Here is an 8,135-nt window from a genome sequence, read left to right on the forward strand (position 1 = left end):
CTGAGCTTCATTTCACCCTTTTGATTTATTTAAATTATCCAGGCAGGTCCCAAATTTGAGATCCTCTTGGCTCAGCCTCCCGAGTCATTGGGATTATAAAGAGCTCCACTCTTAAGGCACCCCAAAGCTCGGATCTGGACTCCGAGGTTCTCCATATCTGGCCTTGTGGATCCTGGCTTCAACCTATTGAAGTCTCCTCACTAGCCAGACCACTCCCCTATTTCTGCTCCCATAAGGGTTGTGGGTGGGGGTGTTGGGAAAAAAGATGGCCCGGTGTGGTGGCATACTTCTGTAATCCTAGTACTTAAGAGGCGGAGACAGGAGAATCTCAGGTTTAAGGGCAGACTCAGCAACTTAGCAACACTCTGTTTAATTAATTAATTAATTTTTTTGCGGTACTGGGGATGGAGCTCAGGGACATTCTACCTCCGAGCTACACCTCAGCCCTATTTTTTATTCTTTATTTTGAAACAGGGTCTCGCTGAGTTGCAAAGGGCCTCACTAAGTAGTTAAGGCTGGCTGTGAACCTGGATCTTCCTGTCTCAGCCTCCCAAATGCTGGGATTACAAGCATGCGCCACCATGCTTGGCAACACTCTGTTTAAAAAAAAAAAAAAGACGGATCGTGGTGGCTCATGCTTGTAATCCCAGCGCTTGGGAGGCTGAGACAGGAGGATCTGTTTCCAAATAAAGTATAAAAATAGGTCTGCGATTATAGCCCGGAGGTAGAAAAGCCCCTGGGTTCCACCCCCAGTACCACCAAAAAAAAAAAAAAAAAAAAAAAAAAAAAGATGGAAATATGACTGAACAGAAGTTGGCCATAGTCCTAAAACTATAGGGATTTGGGGGCTGCCGGGGCTAGTGAGAGGTCACTTTTTTTGTGTGGTCCTGGCAATTGAACCCTGGGTCATTCTATCTCCGAGCTACACCCTTAGCCTTATTTTATTTTAAAACAGGGTCTTGTTAGGTTGATAAGTCTCATTACTTGCTTAGGCTGGCCTCGAACCTGCAATCCTCTTTTCTCAGCCTCCCAAGTACTGGGATTACTTATTGCCAGTGTTATCATAAACTAATGATAGCTTTAATCAAATGAAAGGACAGGACAGGTTCTGGGTGAAGTTGGTGCTGACCAGGCTGGACCTGCCACAGGAATTAAGGACAGGCACCTAGGGTGGGCTGGAGTCAGCTGGGTTGGAGTGGGTGGCTTTAGCAAGAGGGAACGGTGCCAGACCTTTGCGGGGCTGGAGGCAGCTCCTGCCTGCCGATAGCATCGATGGGGCAGCCTCTCTGGGGGACGGATGGGAGGAGGGCAGGTGGCGGAGCCTTCTGAAGCCAGTCAGAATTTAATTCCTCTCTCAGGGTCTCAGCCATAACACCTGCATCCCAGCTCGGAGGAAGGAGGAAGGTTTGAAGAAAGCCATCCCTTTCCCCCTAAGGACAGTTTCTCCAAATAACATGGAACATTTGATTTTACTTTACCGCCTGCTGACCGGAATGTTATTCTAAGGTTGTAACTGCTACAAAGGAAGTTAGGAGATGTAACTTTTTTTGTTTATTTGTTTTTTGTAGTGCTGGGGGTCTAACTCAGGGCTTTGTACAGGCTAGGCAGCACTCTGCCACTCAGCTCTATCTCCAGCCCATTATTATTTTTTTTCTTAACTGGGAATGGAACCCAGGGACATTCTACCTCTGAGCTACAGGCCCAGCCCTATTTTTCATTCTTTATTTCGAAACAGGGTCTCACTGAGTTGCAAAGGGCCTTGTTAAGTAGCTGAGGTTGTCCGCAAATCAAGATCCTCCTGTCTCAGCCTCCCAGATACTGGGATTACAAGCTTGCTTTTTGTTTGTTTGTTTGTTTGTTTTTTGGTGGTACTGGGGTTTCTGGAAACCTTTCTACCTCTGTGCTACACTCCCAGACCTATTTTACATTTTTATTTGGAAACAGGGTCTCTTAAGCCAGCGAGGCTCCTACTTCCGCCTCCCAAGTGCGGGGATTACAAGCGTGTGCCACCATCCCCCGCGTGCGTGGTTTGTTTTGATGATTGTGTACTAACCTAAAATTTGGATATCCTAATACTTAGAAGAAGGGGGAGCAGATACTGGGGGACACCAGACAGCCCCTGTCTGCCAAACCCCATGATTCTTGCTTTCACCTCTGTCAGCGCAGGAATGAAAAACACTTCTAAAATCTTTCAGTTTGGAGACCTCCCATTTCTCTCAAATTTGGTCCTTTCCCACTAGCTGCTTCTCCAAGGCACCCATTGGTTTTCCTGCCACACCTCCAGGTGGCTGTCCACTGGGAGGTGCTGTTTGCCAGTGGTGCTTCCAGAGCATCCAGGGCAGAGGCCCATGAAGACCTTGGAGCAGGAGGAGGGCGGCCAAAGCATCCATATTGTGTGGTCCTGCCCTGGTGGCACTGCGCCCTGACTGGGTCCTTCCACCATCCCAGTGTGCAGGGTAAGATGGGGACTGGCTCAGGCCAGGGATGTTCTAAGCTGCCCTACCTAAGGCTTGAGATGCTGCAGATGAAGCCATCACCCAGCCCCCATGAGGCGAGTGGGACCCTGAGGCCATGCAGGCACAACCCCCTCTGCCCACCCTCTCTCGTGTCTCCTACTTAAGGTTGCTCTAGTGTTTAGGGCTAGGGGCAGAGTTTACACTTCAGAGGTAGAGCACTCGCCTAGTACATACACGACCCTCAGTTCCTTCCCCACATCACAAACAAAAATCCCCAGAAACAAAAAATTCATACCTGATCCTTGGGACTCATTCCACAGCTTGTGTGTGTGTGTGTGTGTGTGTGTGTGTGTGTGTGTGTGTGTGTGCGCTTTTAGGCAATTCATACCTATTTTTTTTAGCTTGTCTCTGGGTAGTCCCACTTTATCTTCATGATTTTGTTAATTATTTAACTACTGTACAGTATTTCCTGTGCAGCTCACCAAACCTTTTGCTTATTTGAGCCCCTTTTCCAGCTGGAGTGTGTGCGTGTGGGGGGTTTGCACGCTGTGCTCAGGGTCCATCAGTACCTTTCTCTGGCTTCTTTTCCTCCTACGAGAATTAGCTAACAGTTCTGAAAGCAGTGAAATGTGTAATTTAATTGAACTCTGTGAGGCCACTGATCTACCTTTCTCGACGTCAGAATCCTTAAGGAACTGTGGATTAGGAGCCATGACTCCCCACCCCCACAGGGCCCCTGGCTCCAGTCCTGGCCTACAAGCCCCGGCCAGTGCGGATTGGGTTTCTGTTTACGTGTCAGCAGTATACCTTGGATGGCTTCCTGGGAAGAGCTGGGGAGGTCACCCTAGGCGCTATCAATGTTTGACACCCAAGGTACTACTGTTATTGGTCCCTGCCACTTTTGGCTGCCCTGCAGGTATCAGTTGGCCAAACGAGAGCCATACCGGAAGCACGGGCTCCTTAGATGACCCTGGCTGTGGTTCCAGGGACACCGAGTATCAGACCCATGGGTGGCAGAGAAGTGGGAGAACCTGTCCGGGATTCCCTGACCTGGCCGGGGACAGTGCAGACTGCTGCAAGGTTGGAGGTGTGGCCAGCTGTCCTGCAGCCAGCTGGAGCCTGTAGGTGAATGTCTGTGGTATCAGGGACGCCAGGGTGCGGTTGATGAGTAGCCCAGACCCAGCGTTGCTTTCACATTAGGACTTGTCTGGTGGCATCTTTGCCAGTTACTTGCCGAACGCTCTGCCAGATTCCAGGTTACTCTGGCTCTCAGTGTTCGGGTAGGGTAGGCCCTGTTATGCTCACGGTTTAGGCAGGAAACAGCTGCTCAGAGCCATTATCTATAGATTGTGCTACCCTGTTTGCTCAGTTTATCAGCTGGCAAGCGGGAGGGAGGTCCTGGACTTTGGAAGAGAACTCTGGCTTCTAAGCCACTTTGGAGCCGCCCACTTCTGCGACTCTAAAGAGTAGCTCTCAGAGTCTCTGAGGCTTTCCTGGCCCCTCCCTTCCAAGAAAAGGGCTGCGGGGGTCCCTGTATGGGTCTCCTCTGCTTCCTGGGGTACCTTCCTAACTCCCCCACTGACCCCCATCTGTCTCTTGTCAGTCTCTCCTCATCTCTCTCTCCTTTTTGGGACTAGGTGTGGGGGGGGCAGCCTGTCAGATTTTCCAGCCGTTCCTGGACTTAGATGACAGGTGCCTCCAGCACTCCCGCACTTCAGGGGGGTGTAGATGCAAGATACCCAGTTCTGGGGGAGGAGGAGGAGGACAGGTGACAGCCTTTTCAGTTTCCAGGAACCCATTTCTTACCGGGCTTGGTGGCCCATGCTTGTAATCCCAGCATTTGGGAGGCTGAGACAGGAGGATCGAGGTTCGCAGACAACCTTAGCTACTTAGTGAGGCCCTTTGCAATTCAGTGAGACGCTGTTTCCAAATAAAGAATAAAATGCCAGGTGTGGTGGTGCACACTTGTGATCCCGGCCCTTGGGAGGCGGAGACAGAAGCATCCCGCAGGTTCGAAGCCAGCCGCGCTGGCTTGAGACCCTGTTTCCAAATAAAAAAAATAGAAAATAGGTCTGAGAGCGTAGCCCGGAGGAAGAAGGGTTTCCAGGAATCCCAGTACCACCAAAAAAAAAAAAAAAAAAAAAAAAGATAGGGCTGAGGGTGTAGCTCGGAGGTATAATGTCCCTAGATTCTACCCCTGGTACCTCAAAAAAATAGTACTGGGGGTGTAGTTTGGAGGTAGAATGCCCCTGGAGGTTCCATCCCCAGTACTGGGAAAAAAAAAAAAAAAAAGAACATGGTCTTTCTCCTCCCCTCTTGGGTTCTCATTGCCCCTCCCCCACAAGCTGGAGGCTTCTTCAGATAGCAGGACACAGTCCTCCTCAGCCAGGAAGGATAGGGACTGAGGGGGGGGGTGCCTGACCTCTGTGGCCAACGAGGCTGTTGGCAGAAAGGGCCTCCTGAGTCTCTGCATCCCACCCCCAACCTGCAACCTAGAGCAGCCTCTGTCTGAGCCCTACTTCTCTGATCCTCCCTCACCTACTTCTCTCCTGGGATCACTTCTGCCCTCTGCCCAGACTACCCCATTTCCTGGGGCTTCATAGCTTTCAAAGGGATGGGGACCAGCCAGGCACGGAGGACCCATGCCTGTAATCCCCATATCGGGAGGCTGAGACAGAAGGTTAAAGGCAAGCCTCAGCAACTTAGCAAGACCTTATTTTAAAATAAAAATTAGCCGGACGTGGTGGCCCCTGCTTGTAATCCCAGCATTTGGGAGACTGAGACCGGAGGATCAGATTGCAGTTCGCGGACAGCCTCAGCTACTTAGTGAGGCCCTCTTCAACTCAGTGAGACCCGGTTTCAAAATAAAGAATAAAAAATAGGGCAGGAAGTGTAGCTCGGAGGTCGAATCCCCCTGGGTTCCACCCCCAGACCCGCAAATAAAATAAAATAAAATTAAAATTAAAATAGGGCTGGGCAGGGACGGGTGTGGTGGCACACGTTTGTAATCCCTGTGCTTGGGAGGCAGAGACAGGAGGATCCCACAGGTTTGAAGCCAGCCGCACGTGCTGGCTTAGGAGACCCTGATTCCAAATAAAAATGTAAAATAGGTCTGGGAGTGTAGCCCGGAGGTAGAAGGGCTTCCAGGAACCCCAGTACCACCAAAAAAAAAAAAAAAAAAAAAAAAAAAAAAATAGGGCTGGGCATGTGGTTTGGAGGTAGAATGCTCCTGGGTTCAATCCCAGTATCACTAAAAGCAAACCAACCAACCAAATGGCTGGAGACCCCTCTTCCAGGGGAATGACCTTTTGCTGGCAGAGTCCTGGAGGCTCTTCTCTGGAGAGGGAGGGTAGGAGATTCACAAGAGCCTTGGTGAGAGAGGAAGGCGGGCCAGTGAAAGTCTTGCCATGGTAAGTGCTTCCAGTCCCCTCATCACCACCCACTGCTCTTCCCCTCCCCAGCTCACTTGGGGACAGCGCAGCCACAGGGCAGCAGGGTGAGGAGCCCTGGAGCCGGTGGGCACTGACAGGTACTTCCTCCCACCTCTTGGCTGAGGACGGTCCAGGCAGGGCCAAGAGAGGGGCTAGGGCTGCAGGGAAGTCTTGGACCATTGACAAGTGGGAGCTCCAGCAGGAGCTCGTAGCATCTGGGGGTTCTCTGGGTCTGGAATGACATCCTCCCCCTTTATTTAATCTGTGACACACCTTCCCAGCTCTCTAGGCTGTGCTGACAGATGTCTGCAGTGAAGCGGGCTTGTGGCACACACTTGTAATCCCAGTATTTGGGAGGCTGAGATAGGAGGATCACCGGTTTACAGCCAGCCTTAGCTACTTAGTGAGGTCCTCTGCAACTTAGTGAGACCCTGTTTCAAAAGAAAGAATAAAAAATTTAAGAAGGGCTGGGGCTGTATCTTGGAGGTAGAATGCCTCACTACCAAAAAAAAAAAAAATGCAGTGCAGGCCAGTGAGTAGAAGTTATTTTGCATCTGTAGGGTTTCTTTTTCTTTCTTTTTTCTTTCTTTTTTTTTTTTTTTGGTACTGGAGATTGAACTCAGTGTGTGTGGTGTTGGGGGATCAAACTCAGACTCACATGTGCTAGGCAAGCCTTCTATCACTGATCTACAGCCTCCAGTCCCCAACAATTTTGAAACAGTATCTCATTAAATTGCTCAGGTTGTTTTTTAAGTTGCAATCTTTCTGCCTCAGCCACCAGAGTAGCTAGGATTACAAGTGTGTGTCACCACACCCAGCTCCTTCCTTCTCCTTTGCTTTTTTTCTCTATACTTATATTGTGTTATATAGACTCCCCCCTCTTTTTTTTTTTTTTGCGGTAATGGGGATGGAACTCAGGGGCATTCTACCTCCGGATTACATCCCCAAGTACTGGGATTACCATCAAAATATATACACTTTAGAATTGATGAAATACTAGTGAAAAAAATTATTTTTGTGTGTGTGTGTGTTACTGGGGATGGAACCCAGGGGCTTTCTACCTGTGGGCTACACTCCCAGACCTATTTTATATATATATATATATATATATATATATATATATATATATATATATATATAACTGGGGGTGGAACCCAGAGGCTTTCTACCTCCGGGCTATACTCCCAGACTTATTTTATCTTTTATTTGGAAACAGGGTCTCACTAAGTTGCTGAGAGCCTCACTAAGTAGCTCAGGCTGGCTTCGAACCTGTGCGATCCTCCTGTCTCAGCCTCCCAAGCGCTGGGATTCCAAGCGTGCGCCACCACGCCTGGCTCTGTATAATTCTTTTGGGGGATATGCTTTTATTTTTGCTGTAAAGTGTGATAAAGTTTGCAAGTGTTCCATGAGCACCAGAAAAAGAAGGTATTCTCTGTATTCTGGATCCAGAATTCATTGTATAGGTCAGTCAGACTTGCTACTGTGTTTGGTGTGGTTTGGATATAGAATGCCTCCTGGAAGGGCTCGCGTATTGATGTTCAGAGATGGATGTAGCTAAATCATGAAGGTTTTAAAAGAATTTTTCTATTTTTTGTGGTACTGGGGGTGGAACCCAGGGGGCATTCTACCTCTGAGTGACACCCCAGCCCATTTTTTATTCTTTATTTTGAAACAGGGTCTCATTGAGTTTCAAAGGGCCTCACTAAGTAGTAGCTGAGGCTGGCCAAGAACCGCCATCTCCTGTCTCAGCCTCCCAAATGCTGGGATTACAATCATGCGCCCCCCCCCCTCCGCCCTCCGCCCGGCTTAATCATGAAGGTTCTAATCTCCTCAGTGGGTCAGGCCACTGATGAATCAATGGCTTATTTGGGTAGTAACTAGGCAGGGAGGGTGTGGCTGGAGGAGGTCACTGCGGGTATGGCCTTGGGAATTGCGGGTATCCCTCGATAGATTGTCCTGTCCTCTCTCTGCTTCCTGCTGCCCTGCCCTTGAGCTCTGCAGGTGTGAGTGGGCCTAATGTGGATCGGAACCTCCAGAACTGTGAGTAAATCAATCCTCCTTTCTCTAGGTTGTGGTTGTCAGGTATTTTTGGTCACAGTGCTGAGAATGCTGATTGACACAATGTTACTTAGGTTTTTTAATGTGTATTAAACTTTTTCTATATTCACTTCTATTTTGGTCCACTTGATTTACATTGATTGAGAGAGAGGAATTTGTGTGTGTGTGTGTGTGTGTGTGTGTGTGTGTG

Source organism: Muscardinus avellanarius (genome assembly GCF_963383645.1).
Source record: "Muscardinus avellanarius genome assembly, chromosome: 10".
NCBI lineage: Eukaryota > Metazoa > Chordata > Mammalia > Rodentia > Gliridae > Muscardinus > Muscardinus avellanarius.